Source organism: Dendrobates tinctorius, unplaced genomic scaffold (genome assembly GCF_039654945.1).
Source record: "Dendrobates tinctorius isolate UK_male_01 unplaced genomic scaffold, ASM3965494v1 ptg000197l, whole genome shotgun sequence".
NCBI classification, from domain to species: Eukaryota; Metazoa; Chordata; class Amphibia; order Anura; family Dendrobatidae; genus Dendrobates; species Dendrobates tinctorius.
Genome location: NW_027361864.1, coordinates 425371 through 449342, shown reverse-complemented (window position 1 = coordinate 449342; position 23972 = coordinate 425371). Strand labels below are relative to the sequence as shown.

General features: G+C 62.4%; 30 non-coding genes across 30 annotated transcripts; all 30 read right to left on the bottom strand.

The window, feature by feature from the left end:
- Window positions 1-607: 607 nt before the first annotated feature.
- LOC141056539 (U1 spliceosomal RNA) lies at window positions 608-771 on the bottom strand. The gene has a single exon (XR_012221753.1). It is a non-coding gene; the product is annotated as a U1 spliceosomal RNA (small nuclear RNA).
- A 630-nt stretch (window positions 772-1401) lies between these two features.
- LOC141056538 (U1 spliceosomal RNA) lies at window positions 1402-1565 on the bottom strand. The gene has a single exon (XR_012221752.1). It is a non-coding gene; the product is annotated as a U1 spliceosomal RNA (small nuclear RNA).
- A 633-nt stretch (window positions 1566-2198) lies between these two features.
- Window positions 2199-2362, bottom strand: LOC141056537 (U1 spliceosomal RNA). The gene has a single exon (XR_012221751.1). It is a non-coding gene; the product is annotated as a U1 spliceosomal RNA (small nuclear RNA).
- A 639-nt stretch (window positions 2363-3001) lies between these two features.
- LOC141056536 (U1 spliceosomal RNA) lies at window positions 3002-3165 on the bottom strand. The gene has a single exon (XR_012221750.1). It is a non-coding gene; the product is annotated as a U1 spliceosomal RNA (small nuclear RNA).
- A 636-nt stretch (window positions 3166-3801) lies between these two features.
- Window positions 3802-3965, bottom strand: LOC141056535 (U1 spliceosomal RNA). Its single transcript, XR_012221749.1, has one exon. It is a non-coding gene; the product is annotated as a U1 spliceosomal RNA (small nuclear RNA).
- Window positions 3966-4601: 636 nt separating this feature from the next.
- LOC141056533 (U1 spliceosomal RNA) lies at window positions 4602-4765 on the bottom strand. The gene has a single exon (XR_012221748.1). It is a non-coding gene; the product is annotated as a U1 spliceosomal RNA (small nuclear RNA).
- Window positions 4766-5407: 642 nt separating this feature from the next.
- Window positions 5408-5571, bottom strand: LOC141056532 (U1 spliceosomal RNA). Its single transcript, XR_012221747.1, has one exon. It is a non-coding gene; the product is annotated as a U1 spliceosomal RNA (small nuclear RNA).
- Window positions 5572-6201: 630 nt separating this feature from the next.
- Window positions 6202-6365, bottom strand: LOC141056531 (U1 spliceosomal RNA). Its single transcript, XR_012221746.1, has one exon. It is a non-coding gene; the product is annotated as a U1 spliceosomal RNA (small nuclear RNA).
- Window positions 6366-6992: 627 nt separating this feature from the next.
- On the bottom strand, window positions 6993-7156 carry LOC141056657 (U1 spliceosomal RNA). The gene has a single exon (XR_012221859.1). It is a non-coding gene; the product is annotated as a U1 spliceosomal RNA (small nuclear RNA).
- Window positions 7157-7789: 633 nt separating this feature from the next.
- On the bottom strand, window positions 7790-7953 carry LOC141056530 (U1 spliceosomal RNA). The gene has a single exon (XR_012221745.1). It is a non-coding gene; the product is annotated as a U1 spliceosomal RNA (small nuclear RNA).
- Window positions 7954-8589: 636 nt separating this feature from the next.
- On the bottom strand, window positions 8590-8753 carry LOC141056529 (U1 spliceosomal RNA). Its single transcript, XR_012221744.1, has one exon. It is a non-coding gene; the product is annotated as a U1 spliceosomal RNA (small nuclear RNA).
- A 641-nt stretch (window positions 8754-9394) lies between these two features.
- On the bottom strand, window positions 9395-9558 carry LOC141056527 (U1 spliceosomal RNA). The gene has a single exon (XR_012221742.1). It is a non-coding gene; the product is annotated as a U1 spliceosomal RNA (small nuclear RNA).
- A 636-nt stretch (window positions 9559-10194) lies between these two features.
- On the bottom strand, window positions 10195-10358 carry LOC141056526 (U1 spliceosomal RNA). Its single transcript, XR_012221741.1, has one exon. It is a non-coding gene; the product is annotated as a U1 spliceosomal RNA (small nuclear RNA).
- A 639-nt stretch (window positions 10359-10997) lies between these two features.
- On the bottom strand, window positions 10998-11162 carry LOC141056668 (U1 spliceosomal RNA). Its single transcript, XR_012221869.1, has one exon. It is a non-coding gene; the product is annotated as a U1 spliceosomal RNA (small nuclear RNA).
- A 640-nt stretch (window positions 11163-11802) lies between these two features.
- Window positions 11803-11968, bottom strand: LOC141056683 (U1 spliceosomal RNA). Its single transcript, XR_012221883.1, has one exon. It is a non-coding gene; the product is annotated as a U1 spliceosomal RNA (small nuclear RNA).
- A 646-nt stretch (window positions 11969-12614) lies between these two features.
- Window positions 12615-12779, bottom strand: LOC141056679 (U1 spliceosomal RNA). Its single transcript, XR_012221879.1, has one exon. It is a non-coding gene; the product is annotated as a U1 spliceosomal RNA (small nuclear RNA).
- Window positions 12780-13427: 648 nt separating this feature from the next.
- On the bottom strand, window positions 13428-13593 carry LOC141056682 (U1 spliceosomal RNA). The gene has a single exon (XR_012221882.1). It is a non-coding gene; the product is annotated as a U1 spliceosomal RNA (small nuclear RNA).
- A 656-nt stretch (window positions 13594-14249) lies between these two features.
- Window positions 14250-14414, bottom strand: LOC141056665 (U1 spliceosomal RNA). Its single transcript, XR_012221867.1, has one exon. It is a non-coding gene; the product is annotated as a U1 spliceosomal RNA (small nuclear RNA).
- Window positions 14415-15066: 652 nt separating this feature from the next.
- Window positions 15067-15232, bottom strand: LOC141056681 (U1 spliceosomal RNA). The gene has a single exon (XR_012221881.1). It is a non-coding gene; the product is annotated as a U1 spliceosomal RNA (small nuclear RNA).
- Window positions 15233-15878: 646 nt separating this feature from the next.
- LOC141056525 (U1 spliceosomal RNA) lies at window positions 15879-16042 on the bottom strand. The gene has a single exon (XR_012221740.1). It is a non-coding gene; the product is annotated as a U1 spliceosomal RNA (small nuclear RNA).
- A 635-nt stretch (window positions 16043-16677) lies between these two features.
- On the bottom strand, window positions 16678-16841 carry LOC141056524 (U1 spliceosomal RNA). The gene has a single exon (XR_012221739.1). It is a non-coding gene; the product is annotated as a U1 spliceosomal RNA (small nuclear RNA).
- Window positions 16842-17480: 639 nt separating this feature from the next.
- LOC141056684 (U1 spliceosomal RNA) lies at window positions 17481-17646 on the bottom strand. The gene has a single exon (XR_012221884.1). It is a non-coding gene; the product is annotated as a U1 spliceosomal RNA (small nuclear RNA).
- Window positions 17647-18278: 632 nt separating this feature from the next.
- LOC141056522 (U1 spliceosomal RNA) lies at window positions 18279-18442 on the bottom strand. Its single transcript, XR_012221738.1, has one exon. It is a non-coding gene; the product is annotated as a U1 spliceosomal RNA (small nuclear RNA).
- Window positions 18443-19084: 642 nt separating this feature from the next.
- Window positions 19085-19249, bottom strand: LOC141056398 (U1 spliceosomal RNA). Its single transcript, XR_012221626.1, has one exon. It is a non-coding gene; the product is annotated as a U1 spliceosomal RNA (small nuclear RNA).
- Window positions 19250-19883: 634 nt separating this feature from the next.
- LOC141056680 (U1 spliceosomal RNA) lies at window positions 19884-20048 on the bottom strand. Its single transcript, XR_012221880.1, has one exon. It is a non-coding gene; the product is annotated as a U1 spliceosomal RNA (small nuclear RNA).
- Window positions 20049-20694: 646 nt separating this feature from the next.
- LOC141056685 (U1 spliceosomal RNA) lies at window positions 20695-20856 on the bottom strand. Its single transcript, XR_012221885.1, has one exon. It is a non-coding gene; the product is annotated as a U1 spliceosomal RNA (small nuclear RNA).
- Window positions 20857-21495: 639 nt separating this feature from the next.
- LOC141056674 (U1 spliceosomal RNA) lies at window positions 21496-21660 on the bottom strand. Its single transcript, XR_012221875.1, has one exon. It is a non-coding gene; the product is annotated as a U1 spliceosomal RNA (small nuclear RNA).
- A 643-nt stretch (window positions 21661-22303) lies between these two features.
- LOC141056677 (U1 spliceosomal RNA) lies at window positions 22304-22466 on the bottom strand. The gene has a single exon (XR_012221878.1). It is a non-coding gene; the product is annotated as a U1 spliceosomal RNA (small nuclear RNA).
- Window positions 22467-22979: 513 nt separating this feature from the next.
- LOC141056520 (U1 spliceosomal RNA) lies at window positions 22980-23143 on the bottom strand. The gene has a single exon (XR_012221736.1). It is a non-coding gene; the product is annotated as a U1 spliceosomal RNA (small nuclear RNA).
- Window positions 23144-23782: 639 nt separating this feature from the next.
- LOC141056519 (U1 spliceosomal RNA) lies at window positions 23783-23946 on the bottom strand. Its single transcript, XR_012221735.1, has one exon. It is a non-coding gene; the product is annotated as a U1 spliceosomal RNA (small nuclear RNA).
- Window positions 23947-23972: the final 26 nt, after the last annotated feature.

Below are 23972 nucleotides of genomic sequence, written 5' to 3'. Positions count from 1 at the left end.
TCCGACGCAGCTCTCCAACATCGCGGAGTCTCGTGCCCGAAGGGGAGGGGGTGTCTTGGCGTAGGGCGCAGGCCGCCCGGAGGCTCGTTGAGTGGGAGGCGCTGGCTGGCGCCCGGTCCAACCCCCACGGGGCAGGCCGAGCTCGACTGAGTCCCAAGCCGTCCAAGATGCCCAGCAGCAGCCAGAGTCATTTGCATGTAGGGCCATTGGCTCCACCCCAGCCTCGCTCACGCCGCTGCTCCCACCCGGGGAACATGCAGACAGCTCCAGCTGCTGCTGCTGCTGCTGCTGCTGCTGCCCCCCTCCTCCTCCCGGCCCAGTGGCCAAGTGAATAAGACGCAGGCGAGCTGATCAATCCCCACCAGCCCAGGGAGCCCCAAAAGGGCCAAAGGCAGCAAGGAACAGACAAGCCAAGCAAAAAGACACACAGCGATGCACGGAAGTTGTGGCAGGCCTCCCCCACAAAGGGGAGCCAAAGGCCACAACTGACGCCGCTTTGAGCTGCTCCAAAGTATTCTAGCTCTGGCAACAGGTGTGACGTGACGTGCGGCTCTGCCAGAGCACGTTTCTTTCGGTGGGTCGGCTTCTGTCTTTGACCAGAGGAAATCAGGGGAAAGCGCGAACGCAGTCCCCCACTACCACAAATTATGCAGTCGAGTTTCCCGCATTTGGGGAAATCGCAGGGGTCAGCACACCCGGAGTGCAATGGATGAGCCTCACCCTGGGAGAACCACCTTAGTGATCATGGTATCTCCCCTGCCAGGTAAGTATGAGTTGGGGCCCGCCGGTCCGACGAGCGGCCCTCCGACGCAGCTCTCCAACATCGCGGAGTCTCGTGCCCGAAGGGGAGGGGGTGTCTTGGCGTAGGGCGCAGGCCGCCCGGAGGCTCGTTGAGTGGGAGGCGCTGGCTGGCGCCCGGTCCAACCCCCACGGGGCAGGCCGAGCTCGACTGAGTCCCAAGCCGTCCAAGATGCCCAGCAGCAGCCAGAGTCATTTGCATGTAGGGCCATTGGCTCCACCCCAGCCTCGCTCACGCCGCTGCTCCCACCCGGGGAACATGCAGACAGCTCCAGCTGCTGCTGCTGCTGCTGCCCCCCTCCTCCTCCCGGCCCAGTGGCCAAGTGAATAAGACGCAGGCGAGCTGATCAATCCCCACCAGCCCAGGGAGCCCCAAAAGGGCCAAAGGCAGCAAGGAACAGACAAGCCAAGCAAAAAGACACACAGCGATGCACGGAAGTTGTGGCAGGCCTCCCCCACAAGGGGGAGCCAAAGGCCACAACTGACGCCGCTTTGAGCTGCTCCAAAGTATTCTAGCTCTGGCAACAGGTGTGACGTGACGTGCGGCTCTGCCAGAGCACGTTTCTTTCGGTGGGTCGGCTTCTGTCTTTGACCAGAGGAAATCAGGGGAAAGCGCGAACGCAGTCCCCCACTACCACAAATTATGCAGTCGAGTTTCCCGCATTTGGGGAAATCGCAGGGGTCAGCACACCCGGAGTGCAATGGATGAGCCTCACCCTGGGAGAACCACCTTAGTGATCATGGTATCTCCCCTGCCAGGTAAGTATGAGTTGGGGCCCGCCGGTCCGACGAGCGGCCCTCCGACGCAGCTCTCCAACATCGCGGAGTCTCGTGCCCGAAGGGGAGGGGGTGTCTTGGCGTAGGGCGCAGGCCGCCCGGAGGCTCGTTGAGTGGGAGGCGCTGGCTGGCGCCCGGTCCAACCCCCACGGGGCAGGCCGAGCTCGACTGAGTCCCAAGCCGTCCAAGATGCCCAGCAGCAGCCAGAGTCATTTGCATGTAGGGCCATTGGCTCCACCCCAGCCTCGCTCACGCCGCTGCTCCCACCCGGGGAACATGCAGACAGCTCCAGCTGCTGCTGCTGCTGCTGCTGCCCCCCTCCTCCTCCCGGCCCAGTGGCCAAGTGAATAAGACGCAGGCGAGCTGATCAATCCCCACCAGCCCAGGGAGCCCCAAAAGGGCCAAAGGCAGCAAGGAACAGACAAGCCAAGCAAAAAGACACACAGCGATGCACGGAAGTTGTGGCAGGCCTCCCCCACAAGGGGGAGCCAAAGGCCACAACTGACGCCGCTTTGAGCTGCTCCAAAGTATTCTAGCTCTGGCAACAGGTGTGACGTGACGTGCGGCTCTGCCAGAGCACGTTTCTTTCGGTGGGTCGGCTTCTGTCTTTGACCAGAGGAAATCAGGGGAAAGCGCGAACGCAGTCCCCCACTACCACAAATTATGCAGTCGAGTTTCCCGCATTTGGGGAAATCGCAGGGGTCAGCACACCCGGAGTGCAATGGATGAGCCTCACCCTGGGAGAACCACCTTAGTGATCATGGTATCTCCCCTGCCAGGTAAGTATGAGTTGGGGCCCGCCGGTCCGACGAGCGGCCCTCCGACGCAGCTCTCCAACATCGCGGAGTCTCGTGCCCGAAGGGGAGGGGGTGTCTTGGCGTAGGGCGCAGGCCGCCCGGAGGCTCGTTGAGTGGGAGGCGCTGGCTGGCGCCCGGTCCAACCCCCACGGGGCAGGCCGAGCTCGACTGAGTCCCAAGCCGTCCAAGATGCCCAGCAGCAGCCAGAGTCATTTGCATGTAGGGCCATTGGCTCCACCCCAGCCTCGCTCACGCCGCTGCTCCCACCCGGGGAACATGCAGACAGCTCCAGCTGCTGCTGCTGCTGCTGCTGCTGCTGCCCCCCTCCTCCTCCCGGCCCAGTGGCCAAGTGAATAAGACACAGGCGAGCTGATCAATCCCCACCAGCCCAGGGAGCCCCAAAAGGGCCAAAGGCAGCAAGGAACAGACAAGCCAAGCAAAAAGACACACAGCGATGCACGGAAGTTGTGGCAGGCCTCCCCCACAAGGGGGAGCCAAAGGCCACAACTGACGCCGCTTTGAGCTGCTCCAAAGTATTCTAGCTCTGGCAACAGGTGTGACGTGACGTGCGGCTCTGCCAGAGCACGTTTCTTTCGGTGGGTCGGCTTCTGTCTTTGACCAGAGGAAATCAGGGGAAAGCGCGAACGCAGTCCCCCACTACCACAAATTATGCAGTCGAGTTTCCCGCATTTGGGGAAATCGCAGGGGTCAGCACACCCGGAGTGCAATGGATGAGCCTCACCCTGGGAGAACCACCTTAGTGATCATGGTATCTCCCCTGCCAGGTAAGTATGAGTTGGGGCCCGCCGGTCCGACGAGCGGCCCTCCGACGCAGCTCTCCAACATCGCGGAGTCTCGTGCCCGAAGGGGAGGGGGTGTCTTGGCGTAGGGCGCAGGCCGCCCGGAGGCTCGTTGAGTGGGAGGCGCTGGCTGGCGCCCGGTCCAACCCCCACGGGGCAGGCCGAGCTCGACTGAGTCCCAAGCCGTCCAAGATGCCCAGCAGCAGCCAGAGTCATTTGCATGTAGGGCCATTGGCTCCACCCCAGCCTCGCTCACGCCGCTGCTCCCACCCGGGGAACATGCAGACAGCTCCAGCTGCTGCTGCTGCTGCTGCTGCTGCCCCCCTCCTCCTCCCGGCCCAGTGGCCAAGTGAATAAGACGCAGGCGAGCTGATCAATCCCCACCAGCCCAGGGAGCCCCAAAAGGGCCAAAGGCAGCAAGGAACAGACAAGCCAAGCAAAAAGACACACAGCGATGCACGGAAGTTGTGGCAGGCCTCCCCCACAAGGGGGAGCCAAAGGCCACAACTGACGCCGCTTTGAGCTGCTCCAAAGTATTCTAGCTCTGGCAACAGGTGTGACGTGACGTGCGGCTCTGCCAGAGCACGTTTCTTTCGGTGGGTCGGCTTCTGTCTTTGACCAGAGGAAATCAGGGGAAAGCGCGAACGCAGTCCCCCACTACCACAAATTATGCAGTCGAGTTTCCCGCATTTGGGGAAATCGCAGGGGTCAGCACACCCGGAGTGCAATGGATGAGCCTCACCCTGGGAGAACCACCTTAGTGATCATGGTATCTCCCCTGCCAGGTAAGTATGAGTTGGGGCCCGCCGGTCCGACGAGCGGCCCTCCGACGCAGCTCTCCAACATCGCGGAGTCTCGTGCCCGAAGGGGAGGGGGTGTCTTGGCGTAGGGCGCAGGCCGCCCGGAGGCTCGTTGAGTGGGAGGCGCTGGCTGGCGCCCGGTCCAACCCCCACGGGGCAGGCCGAGCTCGACTGAGTCCCAAGCCGTCCAAGATGCCCAGCAGCAGCCAGAGTCATTTGCATGTAGGGCCATTGGCTCCACCCCAGCCTCGCTCACGCCGCTGCTCCCACCCGGGGAACATGCAGACAGCTCCAGCTGCTGCTGCTGCTGCTGCTGCTGCCCCCCTCCTCCTCCCGGCCCAGTGGCCAAGTGAATAAGACGCAGGCGAGCTGATCAATCCCCACCAGCCCAGGGAGCCCCAAAAGGGCCAAAGGCAGCAAGGAACAGACAAGCCAAGCAAAAAGACACACAGCGATGCACGGAAGTTGTGGCAGGCCTCCCCCACAAGGGGGAGCCAAAGGCCACAACTGACGCCGCTTTGAGCTGCTCCAAAGTATTCTAGCTCTGGCAACAGGTGTGACGTGACGTGCGGCTCTGCCAGAGCACGTTTCTTTCGGTGGGTCGGCTTCTGTCTTTGACCAGAGGAAATCAGGGGAAAGCGCGAACGCAGTCCCCCACTACCACAAATTATGCAGTCGAGTTTCCCGCATTTGGGGAAATCGCAGGGGTCAGCACACCCGGAGTGCAATGGATGAGCCTCACCCTGGGAGAACCACCTTAGTGATCATGGTATCTCCCCTGCCAGGTAAGTATGAGTTGGGGCCCGCCGGTCCGACGAGCGGCCCTCCGACGCAGCTCTCCAACATCGCGGAGTCTCGTGCCCGAAGGGGAGGGGGTGTCTTGGCGTAGGGCGCAGGCCGCCCGGAGGCTCGTTGAGTGGGAGGCGCTGGCTGGCGCCCGGTCCAACCCCCACGGGGCAGGCCGAGCTCGACTGAGTCCCAAGCCGTCCAAGATGCCCAGCAGCAGCCAGAGTCATTTGCATGTAGGGCCATTGGCTCCACCCCAGCCTCGCTCACGCCGCTGCTCCCACCCGGGGAACATGCAGACAGCTCCAGCTGCTGCTGCTGCTGCTGCTGCTGCTGCTGCCCCCCTCCTCCTCCCGGCCCAGTGGCCAAGTGAATAAGACGCAGGCGAGCTGATCAATCCCCACCAGCCCAGGGAGCCCCAAAAGGGCCAAAGGCAGCAAGGAACAGACAAGCCAAGCAAAAAGACACACAGCGATGCACGGAAGTTGTGGCAGGCCTCCCCCACAAGGGGGAGCCAAAGGCCACAACTGACGCCGCTTTGAGCTGCTCCAAAGTATTCTAGCTCTGGCAACAGGTGTGACGTGACGTGCGGCTCTGCCAGAGCACGTTTCTTTCGGTGGGTCGGCTTCTGTCTTTGACCAGAGGAAATCAGGGGAAAGCGCGAACGCAGTCCCCCACTACCACAAATTATGCAGTCGAGTTTCCCGCATTTGGGGAAATCGCAGGGGTCAGCACACCCGGAGTGCAATGGATGAGCCTCACCCTGGGAGAACCACCTTAGTGATCATGGTATCTCCCCTGCCAGGTAAGTATGAGTTGGGGCCCGCCGGTCCGACGAGCGGCCCTCCGACGCAGCTCTCCAACATCGCGGAGTCTCGTGCCCGAAGGGGAGGGGGTGTCTTGGCGTAGGGCGCAGGCCGCCCGGAGGCTCGTTGAGTGGGAGGCGCTGGCTGGCGCCCGGTCCAACCCCCACGGGGCAGGCCGAGCTCGACTGAGTCCCAAGCCGTCCAAGATGCCCAGCAGCAGCCAGAGTCATTTGCATGTAGGGCCATTGGCTCCACCCCAGCCTCGCTCACGCCGCTGCTCCCACCCGGGGAACATGCAGACAGCTCCAGCTGCTGCTGCTGCTGCTGCCCCCCTCCTCCTCCCGGCCCAGTGGCCAAGTGAATAAGACGCAGGCGAGCTGATCAATCCCCACCAGCCCAGGGAGCCCCAAAAGGGCCAAAGGCAGCAAGGAACAGACAAGCCAAGCAAAAAGACACACAGCGATGCACGGAAGTTGTGGCAGGCCTCCCCCACAAGGGGGAGCCAAAGGCCACAACTGACGCCGCTTTGAGCTGCTCCAAAGTATTCTAGCTCTGGCAACAGGTGTGACGTGACGTGCGGCTCTGCCAGAGCACGTTTCTTTCGGTGGGTCGGCTTCTGTCTTTGACCAGAGGAAATCAGGGGAAAGCGCGAACGCAGTCCCCCACTACCACAAATTATGCAGTCGAGTTTCCCGCATTTGGGGAAATCGCAGGGGTCAGCACACCCGGAGTGCAATGGATGAGCCTCACCCTGGGAGAACCACCTTAGTGATCATGGTATCTCCCCTGCCAGGTAAGTATGAGTTGGGGCCCGCCGGTCCGACGAGCGGCCCTCCGACGCAGCTCTCCAACATCGCGGAGTCTCGTGCCCGAAGGGGAGGGGGTGTCTTGGCGTAGGGCGCAGGCCGCCCGGAGGCTCGTTGAGTGGGAGGCGCTGGCTGGCGCCCGGTCCAACCCCCACGGGGCAGGCCGAGCTCGACTGAGTCCCAAGCCGTCCAAGATGCCCAGCAGCAGCCAGAGTCATTTGCATGTAGGGCCATTGGCTCCACCCCAGCCTCGCTCACGCCGCTGCTCCCACCCGGGGAACATGCAGACAGCTCCAGCTGCTGCTGCTGCTGCTGCCCCCCTCCTCCCGGCCCAGTGGCCAAGTGAATAAGACGCAGGCGAGCTGATCAATCCCCACCAGCCCAGGGAGCCCCAAAAGGGCCAAAGGCAGCAAGGAACAGACAAGCCAAGCAAAAAGACACACAGCGATGCACGGAAGTTGTGGCAGGCCTCCCCCACAAGGGGGAGCCAAAGGCCACAACTGACGCCGCTTTGAGCTGCTCCAAAGTATTCTAGCTCTGGCAACAGGTGTGACGTGACGTGCGGCTCTGCCAGAGCACGTTTCTTTCGGTGGGTCGGCTTCTGTCTTTGACCAGAGGAAATCAGGGGAAAGCGCGAACGCAGTCCCCCACTACCACAAATTATGCAGTCGAGTTTCCCGCATTTGGGGAAATCGCAGGGGTCAGCACACCCAGAGTGCAATGGATGAGCCTCACCCTGGGAGAACCACCTTAGTGATCATGGTATCTCCCCTGCCAGGTAAGTATGAGTTGGGGCCCGCCGGTCCGACGAGCGGCCCTCCGACGCAGCTCTCCAACATCGCGGAGTCTCGTGCCCGAAGGGGAGGGGGTGTCTTGGCGTAGGGCGCAGGCCGCCCGGAGGCTCGTTGAGTGGGAGGCGCTGGCTGGCGCCCGGTCCAACCCCCACGGGGCAGGCCGAGCTCGACTGAGTCCCAAGCCGTCCAAGATGCCCAGCAGCAGCCAGAGTCATTTGCATGTAGGGCCATTGGCTCCACCCCAGCCTCGCTCACGCCGCTGCTCCCACCCGGGGAACATGCAGACAGCTCCAGCTGCTGCTGCTGCTGCTGCTGCCCCCCTCCTCCTCCCGGCCCAGTGGCCAAGTGAATAAGACGCAGGCGAGCTGATCAATCCCCACCAGCCCAGGGAGCCCCAAAAGGGCCAAAGGCAGCAAGGAACAGACAAGCCAAGCAAAAAGACACACAGCGATGCACGGAAGTTGTGGCAGGCCTCCCCCACAAGGGGGAGCCAAAGGCCACAACTGACGCCGCTTTGAGCTGCTCCAAAGTATTCTAGCTCTGGCAACAGGTGTGACGTGACGTGCGGCTCTGCCAGAGCACGTTTCTTTCGGTGGGTCGGCTTCTGTCTTTGACCAGAGGAAATCAGGGGAAAGCGCGAACGCAGTCCCCCACTACCACAAATTATGCAGTCGAGTTTCCCGCATTTGGGGAAATCGCAGGGGTCAGCACACCCGGAGTGCAATGGATGAGCCTCACCCTGGGAGAACCACCTTAGTGATCATGGTATCTCCCCTGCCAGGTAAGTATGAGTTGGGGCCCGCCGGTCCGACGAGCGGCCCTCCGACGCAGCTCTCCAACATCGCGGAGTCTCGTGCCCGAAGGGGAGGGGGTGTCTTGGCGTAGGGCGCAGGCCGCCCGGAGGCTCGTTGAGTGGGAGGCGCTGGCTGGCGCCCGGTCCAACCCCCACGGGGCAGGCCGAGCTCGACTGAGTCCCAAGCCGTCCAAGATGCCCAGCAGCAGCCAGAGTCATTTGCATGTAGGGCCATTGGCTCCACCCCAGCCTCGCTCACGCCGCTGCTCCCACCCGGGGAACATGCAGACAGCTCCAGCTGCTGCTGCTGCTGCTGCTGCTGCCCCCCTCCTCCTCCCGGCCCAGTGGCCAAGTGAATAAGACGCAGGCGAGCTGATCAATCCCCACCAGCCCAGGGAGCCCCAAAAGGGCCAAAGGCAGCAAGGAACAGACAAGCCAAGCAAAAAGACACACAGCGATGCACGGAAGTTGTGGCAGGCCTCCCCCACAAGGGGGAGCCAAAGGCCACAACTGACGCCGCTTTGAGCTGCTCCAAAGTATTCTAGCTCTGGCAACAGGTGTGACGTGACGTGCGGCTCTGCCAGAGCACGTTTCTTTCGGTGGGTCGGCTTCTGTCTTTGACCAGAGGAAATCAGGGGAAAGCGCGAACGCAGTCCCCCACTACCACAAATTATGCAGTCGAGTTTCCCGCATTTGGGGAAATCGCAGGGGTCAGCACACCCGGAGTGCAATGGATGAGCCTCACCCTGGGAGAACCACCTTAGTGATCATGGTATCTCCCCTGCCAGGTAAGTATGAGTTGGGGCCCGCCGGTCCGACGAGCGGCCCTCCGACGCAGCTCTCCAACATCGCGGAGTCTCGTGCCCGAAGGGGAGGGGGTGTCTTGGCGTAGGGCGCAGGCCGCCCGGAGGCTCGTTGAGTGGGAGGCGCTGGCTGGCGCCCGGTCCAACCCCCACGGGGCAGGCCGAGCTCGACTGAGTCCCAAGCCGTCCAAGATGCCCAGCAGCAGCCAGAGTCATTTGCATGTAGGGCCATTGGCTCCACCCCAGCCTCGCTCACGCCGCTGCTCCCACCCGGGGAACATGCAGACAGCTCCAGCTGCTGCTGCTGCTGCTGCTGCTGCTGCTGCCCCCTCCTCCTCCCGGCCCAGTGGCCAAGTGAATAAGACGCAGGCGAGCTGATCAATCCCCACCAGCCCAGGGAGCCCCAAAAGGGCCAAAGGCAGCAAGGAACAGACAAGCCAAGCAAAAAGACACACAGCGATGCACGGAAGTTGTGGCAGGCCTCCCCCACAAGGGGGAGCCAAAGGCCACAACTGACGCCGCTTTGAGCTGCTCCAAAGTATTCTAGCTCTGGCAACAGGTGTGACGTGACGTGCGGCTCTGCCAGAGCACGTTTCTTTCGGTGGGTCGGCTTCTGTCTTTGACCAGAGGAAATCAGGGGAAAGCGCGAACGCAGTCCCCCACTACCACAAATTATGCAGTCGAGTTTCCCGCATTTGGGGAAATCGCAGGGGTCAGCACACCCGGAGTGCAATGGATGAGCCTCACCCTGGGAGAACCACCTTAGTGATCATGGTATCTCCCCTGCCAGGTAAGTATGAGTTGGGGCCCGCCGGTCCGACGAGCGGCCCTCCGACGCAGCTCTCCAACATCGCGGAGTCTCGTGCCCGAAGGGGAGGGGGTGTCTTGGCGTAGGGCGCAGGCCGCCCGGAGGCTCGTTGAGTGGGAGGCGCTGGCTGGCGCCCGGTCCAACCCCCACGGGGCAGGCCGAGCTCGACTGAGTCCCAAGCCGTCCAAGATGCCCAGCAGCCGCCAGAGTCATTTGCATGTAGGGCCATTGGCTCCACCCCAGCCTCGCTCACGCCGCTGCTCCCACCCGGGGAACATGCAGACAGCTCCAGCTGCTGCTGCTGCTGCTGCTGCTGCCCCCCTCCTCCTCCCGGCCCAGTGGCCAAGTGAATAAGACGCAGGCGAGCTGATCAATCCCCACCAGCCCAGGGAGCCCCAAAAGGGCCAAAGGCAGCAAGGAACAGACAAGCCAAGCAAAAAGACACACAGCGATGCACGGAAGTTGTGGCAGGCCTCCCCCACAAGGGGGAGCCAAAGGCCACAACTGACGCCGCTTTGAGCTGCTCCAAAGTATTCTAGCTCTGGCAACAGGTGTGACGTGACGTGCGGCTCTGCCAGAGCACGTTTCTTTCGGTGGGTCGGCTTCTGTCTTTGACCAGAGGAAATCAGGGGAAAGCGCGAACGCAGTCCCCCACTACCACAAATTATGCAGTCGAGTTTCCCGCATTTGGGGAAATCGCAGGGGTCAGCACACCCGGAGTGCAATGGATGAGCCTCACCCTGGGAGAACCACCTTAGTGATCATGGTATCTCCCCTGCCAGGTAAGTATGAGTTGGGGCCCGCCGGTCCGACGAGCGGCCCTCCGACGCAGCTCTCCAACATCGCGGAGTCTCGTGCCCGAAGGGGAGGGGGTGTCTTGGCGTAGGGCGCAGGCCGCCCGGAGGCTCGTTGAGTGGGAGGCGCTGGCTGGCGCCCGGTCCAACCCCCACGGGGCAGGCCGAGCTCGACTGAGTCCCAAGCCGTCCAAGATGCCCAGCAGCAGCCAGAGTCATTTGCATGTAGGGCCATTGGCTCCACCCCAGCCTCGCTCACGCCGCTGCTCCCACCCGGGGAACATGCAGACAGCTCCAGCTGCTGCTGCTGCTGCTGCTGCTGCTGCCCCCCTCCTCCTCCCGGCCCAGTGGCCAAGTGAATAAGACGCAGGCGAGCTGATCAATCCCCACCAGCCCAGGGAGCCCCAAAAGGGCCAAAGGCAGCAAGGAACAGACAAGCCAAGCAAAAAGACACACAGCGATGCACGGAAGTTGTGGCAGGCCTCCCCCACAAGGGGGAGCCAAAGGCCACAACTGACGCCGCTTTGAGCTGCTCCAAAGTATTCTAGCTCTGGCAACAGGTGTGACGTGACGTGCGGCTCTGCCAGAGCACGTTTCTTTCGGTGGGTCGGCTTCTGTCTTTGACCAGAGGAAATCAGGGGAAAGCGCGAACGCAGTCCCCCACTACCACAAATTATGCAGTCGAGTTTCCCGCATTTGGGGAAATCGCAGGGGTCAGCACACCCGGAGTGCAATGGATGAGCCTCACCCTGGGAGAACCACCTTAGTGATCATGGTACTCTCCCCTGCCAGGTAAGTATGAGTTGGGGCCCGCCGGTCCGACGAGCGGCCCTCCGACGCAGCTCTCCAACATCGCGGAGCTCTCGTGCCCGAAGGGGAGGGGGGTGTCTTGGCGTAGGGCGCAGGCCGCCCGGAGGCTCGTTGAGTGGGAGGCGCTGGCTAGGCGCCCGGTTCCAACCCCCACGGGGCAGGCCGAGCTCGACTGAGTCCCAAGCCGTCCAAGATGCCCAGCAGCCGCCAGAGTCATTTGCATGTAGGGCCATTGGCTCCACCCCAGCCTCGCTCACGCCGCTGCTCCCACCCGGGGAACATGCAGACAGCTCCAGCTGCCTGCTGCTGCTGCCCCCCTCCTCCTCTCCCGGCCCAGGTCGGCCAAGTGAATAAGACGCAGGCGAGCTGATCAATCCCCACCAGCCCAGGGAGCCCCAAAAGGGCCAAAGGCAGCAAGGAACAGACAAGCCAAGCAAAAAGACACACAGCGATGGCACGGGAAAGTTGTGGCAGGCCTCCCCCACAAGGGGGAGCCAAAGGCCACAACTGACGCCGCTTTGAGCTGCTCCAAAGTATTCTAGCTCTGGCAACAGGTGTGACGTGACGTGCGGCTCTGCCAGAGCACGTTTCTTTCTGTGGGGTCGGCTTCTGTCTTTGACCAGAGGAAATCAGGGGAAAGCCGCGAACGCAGTCCCCCACTACCACAAATTATGCAGTCGAGTTTCCCGCATTTGGGGAAATCGCAGGGGTCAGCACACCCGGAGTGCAATGGATGAGCCTCACCCTGGGAGAACCACCTTAGTGATCATTGGTATCTCCCCTGCCAGGTAAGTATGAGTTGGGGCCCGCCGGTCCGACGAGCGGCCCTCCGACGCAGCTTCTGCCAACATCGCGGAGTCTCGTGCCCGAAGGGGGAGGGGTGTCTTGGCGTAGGGCGCAGGCCAGCCCCGGAAGGCTCGTGTGAGTGGGAGGCGCTGGCTGGCGCCCGGTCCAACCCCCACGGGGCAGGCCCGAGCTCGACTGAGTCCCAAGCCGTCCAAGATGCCCAGCAGCAGCCAGAGTCATTTGCATGTAGGGCCATTGGCTCCACCCCAGCCTCGCTCACGCCGCTGCTCCCACCCGGGGAACATGCAGACAGCTCCAGCTGCTGCTGCTGCTAGCTGCTGCTGCCCCCCCTCCTCCTCCCGGCCCAGTGGCCAAGTGAATAAGACGCAGGCGAGCTGATCAATCCCCACCAGCCCAGGGAGCCCCAAAAAGGGCCAAAGGCAGCAAGGAACAGACAAGCCAAGCAAAAAGACACACAGCGATGCACGAAGTTGTGGCAGGCCTCCCCCACAAGGGGGAGCCAAAGGCCACAACTGACGCCGCTTTTGAGCTGCTCCAAAGTATTCTAGCTCTGGCAACAGGTGTGACGTGACGTGCGGCTCTGCCAGAGCACGTTTCTTTCGGTGGGTCGGCTTCTGTCTTTGACCAGAGGAAATCAGGGGAAAGCGCGAACGCAGTCCCCCACTACCACAAACTTATGCAGTCGAGTTTCCCGCATTTGGGGAAATCGCAGGGGTCAGCACACCCGGAGTGCAATGGATGAGCCTCACCCTGGGAGAACCACCTTAGTGATCATGGTATCTCCCCTGCCAGGTAAGTATGAGTTGGGGCCCGCCGGTCCGAACGAGCGGCCCCTCCGACGCAGCTCTCCAACATCGCGGAGTCTCCGTGCCCGAAGGGGAGGGGGTGTCTTGGCGTAGGGCGCAGGCCGCCCGGAGGCTCGTTGAGTGGGAGGCGCTGGCTGGCGCCCGGTCCAACCCCCACGGGGCAGGCCGAGCTCTGACTGAGTCCCAAGGCCGTCCAAGATGCCCAGCAGCAGCCAGAGTCATTTGCATGTAGGGCCATTGGCTCCACCCCAGCCTCGCTCACGCCCGCTGCTCCCACCCCGGGGAACATGCAGACAGCTCCAGCTGCTGCTGCTGCTGCTGCTGCTGCCCCCCCTCCTCCTCCCGGCCCAGTGGCCAAGTGAATAAGACGCAGGCGAGCTGATCAATCCCCACCAGCCCAGGGAGCCCCAAAAGGGCCAAAGGCAGCAAGGTAACAGACAAGCAAGCAAAAAGGACACACAGCGATGCACGGAAAGTTGTGGCAGGCCTCCCCCCACAAGGGGGAGCCAAAGGCCACGAACTGACGCCGCTTTGAGCTGCTCCAAAGTATTCTAGCTCTGGCAACAGGTGTGACGTGACGTGCGGCTCTGCCAGAGCACGTTTCTTTCGGTGGGTCGGCTTCTGTCTTTGACCAGAGGAAATCAGGGGAAAGCGCGAACGCAGTCCCCCACTACCACAAATTATGCAGTCGAGTTTCCCGCATTTGGGGAAATCGCAGGGGTCAGCACACACCCGGAGTGCAATGGATGAGCCTCACCCTGGAGAACCCACCTTAGTGATCATGGTATCTCCCCTGCCAGGTAAGTATGAGTTGCGGGCCCGCCGGTCCGACGAGCGGCCCTCCGACGCAGCTCTCCAACATCGCGGAGTCTCGTGCCCGAAGGGGAGGGGGTGTCTTGGCGTAGGGCGCAGGCCGCCCGGAGGCTCGTTGAGTGGGAGGCGCTGGCTGGCGCCCGGTCCAACCCCCACGGGGCAGGCCGAGCTCGACTGAGTCCCAAGCCGTCCAAGATGCCCAGCAGCAGCCAGAGTCATTTGCATGTAGGGCCATTGGCTCCACCCCAGCCTCGCTCACGCGCTGCTCCCCCACCCGGGGAACATGCAGACTGCTCCAGCTGCTGCTGCTGCTGCTGCTGCTGCTGCTGCTGCTGCCCCCCTCCTCCTCCCGGCCCAGTGGCCAAGTGAATAAGACGCAGGCGAGCTGATCAATCCCCACCAGCCCCCAGGAGCCCCAAAAGGGCCAAAGGCAGCAAGGAACAGACAAGCCAAGCCAACAAAAGACACACAGCGATGCACGGAAGTTGTGGCAGGCCTCCCCCACAAGGGGGAGCCAAAGGCCACAACTGACGCCGCTTTGAGCTGCTCCAAAAGTATTCTAGCTCTGGCAACAGGTGTGACGTGACGTGCGGCTCTGCCAGAGCACGTTTCTTTCGGTAGGGTCGGCTTCTGTCTTTGACCAGAGGAAATCAGGGGAAAGCGCGAACGCAGTCCCCCACATACCACAAATTATGCAGTCGAGTTTCCCGCATTTGGGGAAATCGCAGGGGTCAGCACACCCGGAGTGCAATGGATGAGCCTCACCCTGGGAGAACCACCTTAGTGATCATGGTATCTCCCCTGCCAGGTAAGTATGAGTTGGGGCCCCGCCGGTCCGACGAGCGGCCCTCCGACGCAGCTCTCCAACATCGCGGAGTCTCGTGCCCGAAGGGGAGGGGGTGTCTTCGGCGTAGGGCGCAGGCCGCCCCGGAGGCTCGTTGATGTGGGAGGCGCTGGCTGGCGCCCAGGTCCAACCCCCACGGGGCAGGCCGAGCTCGACTGAGTCCCAAGCCGTCCAAGATGCCCAGCAGCAGCCAGAGTCATTTGCATGTAGGGCCATTGGCTCCACCCCAGCCTCGCTCACAGCCGCTGCTCCCAACCCGGGGGAACATGCAGACAGCTCCAGCTGCTGCCTGCTGCTGACCTGCTTGCTGCCCCCCTCCTCCTCCCGGCCCAGTGGGCCAAGTGAATAAGACGCAGGCGAGCTGATCAATCCCCACCAGCCCAGGGAGCCCGCAAAAGGGCCAAAGGCAGCAAGGAACAGACAAGCCAAGCCAAAAAGACACACAGCGATGCACGGAAGTTGTGGCAGGCCTCCCCCACAAGGGGGAGCCAAAGGCCACAACTGACGCCGCTTTGAGCTGCTCCAAAGTATTCTAGCTCTGGCAACAGGTGTGACGTGACGTGCGGCTCTGCCAGAGCACCGTTTCTTTCGGTGGGTCGGCTTCTGTCTTTGACCAGAGGAAATCAGGGGAAAGCGCGAACGCAGTCCCCCACTACCACAAAATTATGCAGTCGAGTTTCCCGCATTTGGGGAAATCGCAGGGGTCAGCACACCCGGAGTGCAATGGATGAGCCTCACCCTGGGAGAACCACCTTAGTGATCATGGTATCTCCCCCTGCCAGGTAAGTATGAGTTGGGGGCCCGCCGGTCCGACGAGCGGCCCTCCGACGCAGCTCTCCAACATCGCGGAGTCTCGTGCCCGAAGGGGAGGGGGTGTCTTGGCGTAGGGCGCAGGCCGCCCGGAGGCTCGTTGAGTGGGAGGCGCTGGCTGGCGCCCGGTCCAACCCCCACGGGGCAGGCCGAGCTCGACTGAGTCCCAAGCCGTCCAAGATGCCCAGCAGCAGCCAGAGTCATTTTGCATGTAGGGCCATTGGCTCCACCCCAGCCTCGCTCACGCCGCTGCTCCCCTACCCGGGGAACATGCAGACAGCTCCAGCTGCTGCTGCTGCTGCTGCTGCTGCTGCCCCCCTTCCTCCTCCCGGCCCAGTGGCCAAGTGAATAAGACGCAGGCGAGCTGATCAATCCCCACCAGCCCAGGGAGCCCCAAAAGGGCCAAAGGCAGCAAGGAACAGACAAGCCAAGCAAAAAGACACACAGCGATGCACGGAAGTTGTGGCAGGGCCTCCCCCACAAGGGGGAGCCAAAGGCCACAACTGACGCCGCTTTGAGCTGCTCCAAAGTATTCTAGCTCTGGCAACAGGTGTGACGTGACGTGCGGCTCTGCCAGAGCACGTTTCTTTCGGTGGGTCGGCTTCTGTCTCTTGACCAGAGGAAATCAGGGGAAAGCGCGAACGCAGTCCCCCACTACCACAAATTATGCAGTCGAGTTTCCCGCATTTGGGGAAATCGCAGGGGTCAGCACACCCGGAGTGCAATGGATGAGCCTCACCCTGGGAGAACCACCTTAGTGATCATGGTATCTCCCCTGCCAGGTAAGTATGAGTTGGGGCCCCGCCGGTCCGACGAGCGGCCCTCCGACGCAGCTCTCCAACATCGCGGAGTCTCGTGCCCGAAGGGGAGGGGGTGTCCTTGGCGTAGGGCGCAGGCCGCCCGGAGGCTCGTTGAGTGGGAGGCGCTGGCTGGCGCCCGGTCCAACCCCCACGGGGCAGGCCGAGCTCGACTGAGTCCCAAGCCGTCCAAGATGCCCAGCAGCAGCCAGAGTCATTTGCATGTAGGGCCATTGGCTCCACCCCAGCCTCGCTCACGCCGCTGCTCCCACCCGGGAACATGCAGACAGCTCACGCTGCTGCTGCTGCTGCTGCTCCCCCTCCTCCTCCCGGCCCAGTGGCCAAGTGAATAAGACGCAGGCGAGCTGATCAATCCCCACCAGCCCAGGGAGCCCCAAAAGGGCCAAAGGCAGCAAGGAACAGACAAGCCAAGCAAAAAGACACACAGCGATGCACGGAAGTTGTGTGGCAGGCCTCCCCCCACAAGGGGGAGCCAAAGGCCACAACTGACGCCGCTTTGAGCTGCTCCAAAGTATTCTAGCTCTGGCAACAGGTGTGACGTGACGTGCGGCTCTGCCAGAGCACGTTTCTTTCGGTGGGTCGGCTTCTGTCTTTGACCAGAGGAAATCAGGGGAAAGCGCGAACGCAGTCCCCCACTACCACAAATTATGCAGTCGAGTTTCCCGCATTTGGGGAAATCGCAGGGGTCAGCACACCCGGAGTGCAATGGATGAGCCTCACCCTGGGAGAACCACCTTAGTGATCATGGTATCTCCCCTGCCAGGTAAGTATGAGTTGGGGCCCCGCCGGTCCGACGAGCGGCCCTCCGACGCAGCTCTCCAACATCGCGGAGTCTCGTGCCCGAAGGGGGAGGGGGTGTCTTGGCGTAGGGCGCAGGCCGCCCGGAGGCTCGTTGAGTGGGAGGCGCTGGCTGGCGCCCGGTCCAACCCCCACGGGGCAGGCCGAGCTCGACTGAGTCCCAAGCCGTCCAAGATGCCCAGCAGCAGCCAGAGTCATTTGCATGTAGGGCCATTGGCTCACACCCCAGCCCTCGCTCACGCCGCTGCTCCACCCGGGGAACATGCAGAACAGCTCCAGCTGCTGCTGCTGCTGCTGCTGCCCCCCTCCTCCTCCCGGCCCAGTGTGCCAAGTGAATAAGACGCAGCGCGAGCTGATCAATCCCCACCAGCCCAGGGAGCCCCAAAAGGGCCAAAGGCAGCAAGGAACAGACAAGCCAAGCAAAAAGACACACAGCGATGCACGGAAGTTGTGGCAGGCCTCCCCCACAAGGGGGAGCCAAAGGCCACAACTGACGCCGCTTTGAGCTGCTCCAAAGTATTTCTAGCTCTGGCAACAGGTGTGACGTGACGTGCGGCTCTGCCAGAGCACGTTTCTTTCGGTGGTCGGCTTCTGTCTTTGACCAGAGGAAATCAGGGGAAAGCAGCGAACGCAGTCCCCCACTACCCACAAATTATGCAGTCGAGTTTCCCGCATTTGGGGAAATCGCAGGGGTCAGCACACCCGGAGTGCAATGGATGAGCCTCACCCTGGGAGAACCACCTTAGTGATCATGGTATCTCCCCTGCCAGGTAAGTATGAGTTGGGGCCCGCCGGTCCGACGAGCGGCCCTCCGACGCAGCTCTCCAACATCGCGGAGTCTCGTGCCCGAAGGGGATGGGGGTGTCTTGGCGTAGGGCGCAGGCCGCCCGGAGGCTCGTTGAGTGGGAGGCGCTGGCTGGCGCCCGGTCCAAACCCCCACGGGGCAGGCCGAGCTCGACTGAGGTCCCAAGCCGTCCAAGATGCCCAGCAGCAGCCAGAGTCATTTGCATGTAGGGCCATTGGCTCCACCCCAGCCTCGCTCACGCCGCTGCTTCCCACCCGGGGAACATGCAGACAGCTCCAGCTGCTGCTGCTGCTGCCCCCCCTCCTCCTCCCGGCCCAGTGGCCAAGGTGAATAAGACGCAGGCGAGCTGATCAATCCCCACCAGCCCAGGGAGCCCCAAAAGGGCCAAAGGCAGCAAGGAACAGACAAGCCAAGCAAAAAGACACACAGCGATGCACGGAAGTTGTGGCAGGCCTCCCCCACAAGGGGGAGCCAAAGGCCACAACTGACGCCGCTTTGAGCTGCTCCAAAGTATTCTAGCTCTGGCAACAGGTGTGACGTGACGTGCGGCTCTGCCAGAGCACGTTTCTTTCGGTGGTCGGCTTCTGTCTTTGACCAGAGGAAATCAGGGGAAAGCGCGAACGCAGTCCCCCACTACCACAAATTATGCAGTCGAGTTTCCCGCATTTGGGGAAATCGCAGGGGTCAGCACACCCGGAGTGCAATGGATGAGCCTCACCCTGGGAGAACCACCTTAGTGATCATGGTATCTCCCCTGCCAGGTAAGTATGAGTTGGGGCCCGCCGGTCCGACGAGCGGCCCTCCGACGCAGCTCTCCAACAGTCGCGGAGTCCTCGTGCCCGAAGGGGAGGGGGTGTCTTGGCGTAGGGCGCAGGCCGCCCGGAGGCTCGGTTGAGTGGGAGGCGCTGGCTGGCGCCCGGTTCCAACCCCCACGGGGCAGGGCCGAGCTCGACTGAGTCCCAAGCCGTCCAAGATGCCCAGCAGCAGCCAGAGTCATTTGCATGTAGGGCCATTGGCTCCACCCCAGCCTCGCTCACGCCGCTGCTCCCACCCGGGGAACATGCAGACAGCTCCAGCTGCTGCTGCTGCTGCTGCTGCTGCCCCCCTCCTCCTCCCGGCCCAGTGGCCAAGTGAATAAGACGCAGGCGAGCTGATCAATCCCCACCAGCCCAGGGAGCCCCAAAAGGGCCAAAGGCAGCAAGGAACAGACAAGCCAAGCAAAAAGACACACAGCGATGCACGGAAGTTGTGGCAGGCCTCCCCACAAGGGGGAGCCAAAGGGCCACAACTGACCGCCGCTTTGAGCTGCTCCAAAGTATTCTAGCTCTGGCAACAGGTGTGACGTGACGTGCGGCTCTGCCAGAGCACGTTTCTTTCGGTGGGTCGGCTTCTGTCTTTGACCAGAGGAAATCAGGGGAAAGCGCGAACGCAGTCCCCCCACTACCACAAATTATGCAGTCGAGTTTCCCGCATTTGGGGAAATCGCAGGGGTCAGCACACCCGGAGTGCAATGGATGAGCCTCACCCTGGGAGAACCACCTTAGTGATCATGGTATCTCCCCTGCCAGGTAAGTATGAGTTGGGGCCCGCCGGTCCGACGAGCGGACCCTCCGACGCAGCTCTCCAACATCGCGGAGTCTCGTGCCCGAAGGGGAGGGGGTGTCTTGGCGTAGGGCGCAGGCCGCCCGGAGGCTCGTTGAGTGGGAGGCGCTGGCTGGCGCCCGGTCCAACCCCCACGGGGCAGGCCGAGCTCGACTGAGTCCCAAGCCGTCCAAGATGCCCAGCAGCAGCGCAGAGTCATTTGCATGTAGGGCCATTGGCTCCACCCAGCCTCGCTCACGCCGCTGCTCCCACCCGGGGAACATGCAGACAGCTCCAGCTGCTGCTGCTTGCTGCTGCTGCCCCCCTCCTCCTCCCGGCCCAGTGGCCAAGTGAATAAGACGCAGGCGAGCTGATCAATCCCCACCAGCCCAGGGAGCCCCAAAAGGGCCAAAGGCAGCAAGGAACAGACAAGCCAAGCAAAAAGACACACAGCGATGCACGAAGTTGTGGCAGGCCTCCCCCACAAGGGGGAGCCAAAGGCCACAACTGACGCCGCTTTGAGCTGCTCCAAAGTATTCTAGCTCTGGCAACAGGTGTGACGTGACGTGCGGCTCTGCCAGAGCACGTTTCTTTCGGTGGGTCGGCTTCTGTCTTTGACCAGAGGAAATCAGGGGAAAGCACGAACGCAGTCCCCCACTACCACAAATTATGCAGTCGAGTTTCCCGCATTTGGGGAAATCGCAGGGGTCAGCACACCCGGAGTGCAATGGATGAGCCCTCACCCTGGGAGAACCACCTTAGTGATCATGGTATCTCCCCTGCCAGGTAAGTATGAGTTGGGGCCCGCCGGTCCGACGAGCGGCCCTCCGACGCAGCTCTCCAACATCGCGGAGTCTCGTGCCCGAAGGGGGAGGGGGTGTCTTGCGTAGGGCGCAGGCCGCCCGGAGGCTCGTTGAGTGGGAGGCGCTGGCTGGCGCCCGAGTCCAACCCCCACGGGGCAGGCCGAGCTCGACTGAGTCCCAAGCCGTCCAAGATGCCCAGCAGCAGCCAGAGTCATTTGCATGTAGGGCCATTGGCTCCACCCCAGCCTCGCTCACGCCCGCTGCTCCCACCCGGGGAACATGCAGACAGCTCCAGCTGCTGCTGCTGCTGCTGCTGCTGCTGCCCCCCTCCTCCTCCCGGCCCAGTGGGCCAAGTGAATAAGACGCAGGCGAGCTGATCAATCCCCCACCAGCCCAGGAGCCCCCAAAAGGGCCAAAGGCAGCAAGGAACAGACAAGCCAAGCAAAAAGACACACAGCGATGCACGGAAGTTGTGGCAGGCCTCCCCCACAAGGGGGAGCCAAAGGCCACAACTGACGCCGCTTTGAGCTGCTCCAAAGTATTCTAGCTCTGGCAACAGGTGTGACGTGACCGTGCGGCCTCTGCCAGAGCACGTTTCTTTCGGTGGGTCGGCTTCTGTCTTTGACCAGAGGAAATCAGGGGGAAAGCGCGAACGCAGTCCCCCACTACCACAATTATGCAGTCGAGTTTCCCGCATTTGGGGAAATCGCAGGGTCAGCACACCCGGAGTGCAATGGATGAGCCTCACCCTGGGAGAACCACCTTAGTGATCATGGTATCTCCCCTGCCAGGTAAGTATGAGTTGGGGCCCGCCGGTCCGACGAGCGGCCCTCCGACGCAGCTCTCCAACATCGCGGAGTCTCGTGCCCGAAGGGGAGGGGGTGTCTTGGCGTAGGGCGCAGGCCGCCCGGAGGCTCGTTGAGTGGGAGGCGCTGGCTGGCGCCCGGTCCAACCCCCACGGGGCAGGCCGAGCTCGACTGAGTCCCAAGCCGTCCAAGATGCCCAGCAGCAGCCAGAGTCATTTGCATGTAGGGCCATTGGCTCCACCCCAGCCTCGCTCACGCCGCTGCTCCACCCCGGGGAACATGCAGACAGCTCCAGCTGCTGCTGCTGCTGCTGCTGCTGCTGCCCCCCTCCTCCTCCCGGCCCAGTGGCCAAGTGAATAAGACGCAGGCGAGCTGATCAATCCCCACCAGCCCAGGGAGCCCCAAAAGGGCCAAAGGCAGCAAGGAACAGACAAGCCAAGCAAAAAGACACACAGCGATGCACGGAAGTTGTGGCAGGCCTCCCCCACAAGGGGGAGCCAAAGGCCACAACTGACGCCGCTTTGAGCTGCTCCAAAGTATTCTAGCTCTGGCAACAGGTGTGACGTGACGTGCGGCTCTGCCAGAGCACGTTTCTTTCGGTGGGTCGGCTTCTGTCTTTGACCAGAGGAAATCAGGGGAAAGCGCGAACGCAGTCCCCCACTACCACAAATTATGCAGTCGAGTTTCCCGCATTTGGGGAAATCGCAGGGGTCAGCACACCCGGAGTGCAATGGATGAGCCTCACCCTGGGGAGAACCACCTTAGTGATCATGGTATCTCCCCTGCCAGGTAAGTATGAGTTGGGGGCCCGCCGGTCCGACGAGCGGCCCTCCGAACGCAGCTCTCCAACATCGCGGAGTCTCGTGCCCGAAGGGGAGGGGGTGTCTTGGCGTAGGGCGCAGGCCCGCCCGGAGGCTCGTTGAGTGGGAGGCGCTGGCTGGCGCCCGGTCCAACACCCCACGGGGCAGGCCGAGCTCGACTGAGTCCCAAGCCGTCCAAGATGCCCAGCAGCAGCCAGAGTCATTTGCATGTAGGGCCATTGGCTCCACCCCAGCCTCGCTCACGCCGCTGCTCCCACCCGGGGAACATGCAGACAGCTCCAGCTGCTGCTGCTGCTGCTGCTGCTGCTGCCCCCCTCCTCCTCCCGGCCCAGTGGCCAAGTGAATAAGACGCAGGCGAGCTGATCAATCCCCACCAGCCCAGGGAGCCCCAAAAGGGCCAAAGGCAGCAAGGAACAGACAAGCCAAGCAAAAAGACACACAGCGATGCACGGAAGTTGTGGCAGGCCTCCCCCACAAGGGGGAGCCAAAGGCCACAACTGACGCCGCTTTGAGCTGCTCCAAAGTATTCTAGCTCTGGCAACAGGTGTGACGTGACGTGCGGCTCTGCCAGAGCACGTTTCTTTCGGTGGGTCGGCTTCTGTCTTTGACCAGAGGAAATCAGGGGAAAGCGCGAACGCAGTCCCCCCACTACCACAAATTATGCAGTCGAGTTTCCGCATTTGGGGAAATCGCAGGGTCAGCACACCCGGAGTGCAATGGATGAGCCTCACCCTGGGAGAACCACCTTAGTGATCATGGTATCTCCCCTGCCAGGTAAGTATGAGTTTGGGGCCCGCCGGTCCGACGAGCGGCCCTCCGACGCAGCTCTCCAACATCGCGGAGTCTCGTGCCCGAAGGGGAGGGGGTGTCTTGGCGTAGGGCGCAGAGCCGCCCGGAGGCTCGTTGAGTGGGAGGCGCTGGCTGGCGCCCGGTCCAACCCCCACGGGGCAGGCCGAGCTCGACTGAGTCCCAAGCCGTCCAAGATGCCGCCAGCAGCCGCCAGAGTCATTTGCATGTAGGGCCATTGGCTCCGAGCTGATCAATCCCCACCAGCCCAGGGAGCCCCAAAAGGGCCAAAGGCAGCAAGGAACAGACAAGCCAAGCAAAAAGACACACAGCGATGCACGGAAGTTGTGGCAGGCCTCCCCCACAAGGGGGAGCCAAAGGCCACAACTGACGCCGCTTTGAGCTGCTCCAAAGTATTCTAGCTCTGGCAACAGGTGTGACGTGACGTGCGGCTCTGCCAGAGCACGTTTCTTTCGGTGGGTCGGCTTCTGTCTTTGACCAGAGGAAATCAGGGGAAAGCGCGAACGCAGTCCCCCACTACCACAAATTATGCAGTCGAGTTTCCCGCATTTGGGGAAATCGCAGGGGTCAGCACACCCGGAGTGCAATGGATGAGCCTCACCCTGGGAGAACCACCTTAGTGATCATGGTATCTCCCCTGCCAGGTAAGTATGAGTTGGGGCCCGCCGGTCCGACGAGCGGCCCTCCGACGCAGCTCTCCAACATCGCGGAGTCTCGTGCCCGAAGGGGAGGGGGTGTCTTGGCGTAGGGCGCAGGCCGCCCGGAGGCTCGTTGAGTGGGAGGCGCTGGCTGGCGCCCGGTCCAACCCCCACGGGGCAGGCCGAGCTCGACTGAGTCCCAAGCCGTCCAAGATGCCCAGCAGCAGCCAGAGTCATTTGCATGTAGGGCCATTGGCTCCACCCCAGCCTCGCTCACGCCGCTGCTCCCACCCGGGGAACATGCAGACAGCTCCAGCTGCTGCTGCTGCTGCTGCTGCTGCTGCCCCCCTCCTCCTCCCGGCCCAGTGGCCAAGTGAATAAGACGCAGGCGAGCTGATCAATCCCCACCAGCCCAGGGAGCCCCAAAAGGGCCAAAGGCAGCAAGGAACAGACAAGCCAAGCAAAAAGACACACAGCGATGCACGGAAGTTGTGGCAGGCCTCCCCCACAAGGGGGAGCCAAAGGCCACAACTGACGCCGCTTTGAGCTGCTCCAAAGTATTCTAGCTCTGGCAACAGGTGTGACGTGACGTGCGGCTCTGCCAGAGCACGTTTCTTTCGGTGGGTCGGCTTCTGTCTTTGACCAGAGGAAATCAGGGGAAAGCGCGAACGCAGTCCCCCACTACCACAAATTATGCAGTCGAGTTTCCCGCATTTGGGGAAATCGCAGGGGTCAGCACACCCGGAGTGCAATGGATGAGCCTCACCCTGGGAGAACCACCTTAGTGATCATGGTATCTCCCCTGCCAGGTAAGTATGAGTTGGGGCCCGCCGGTCCGACGAG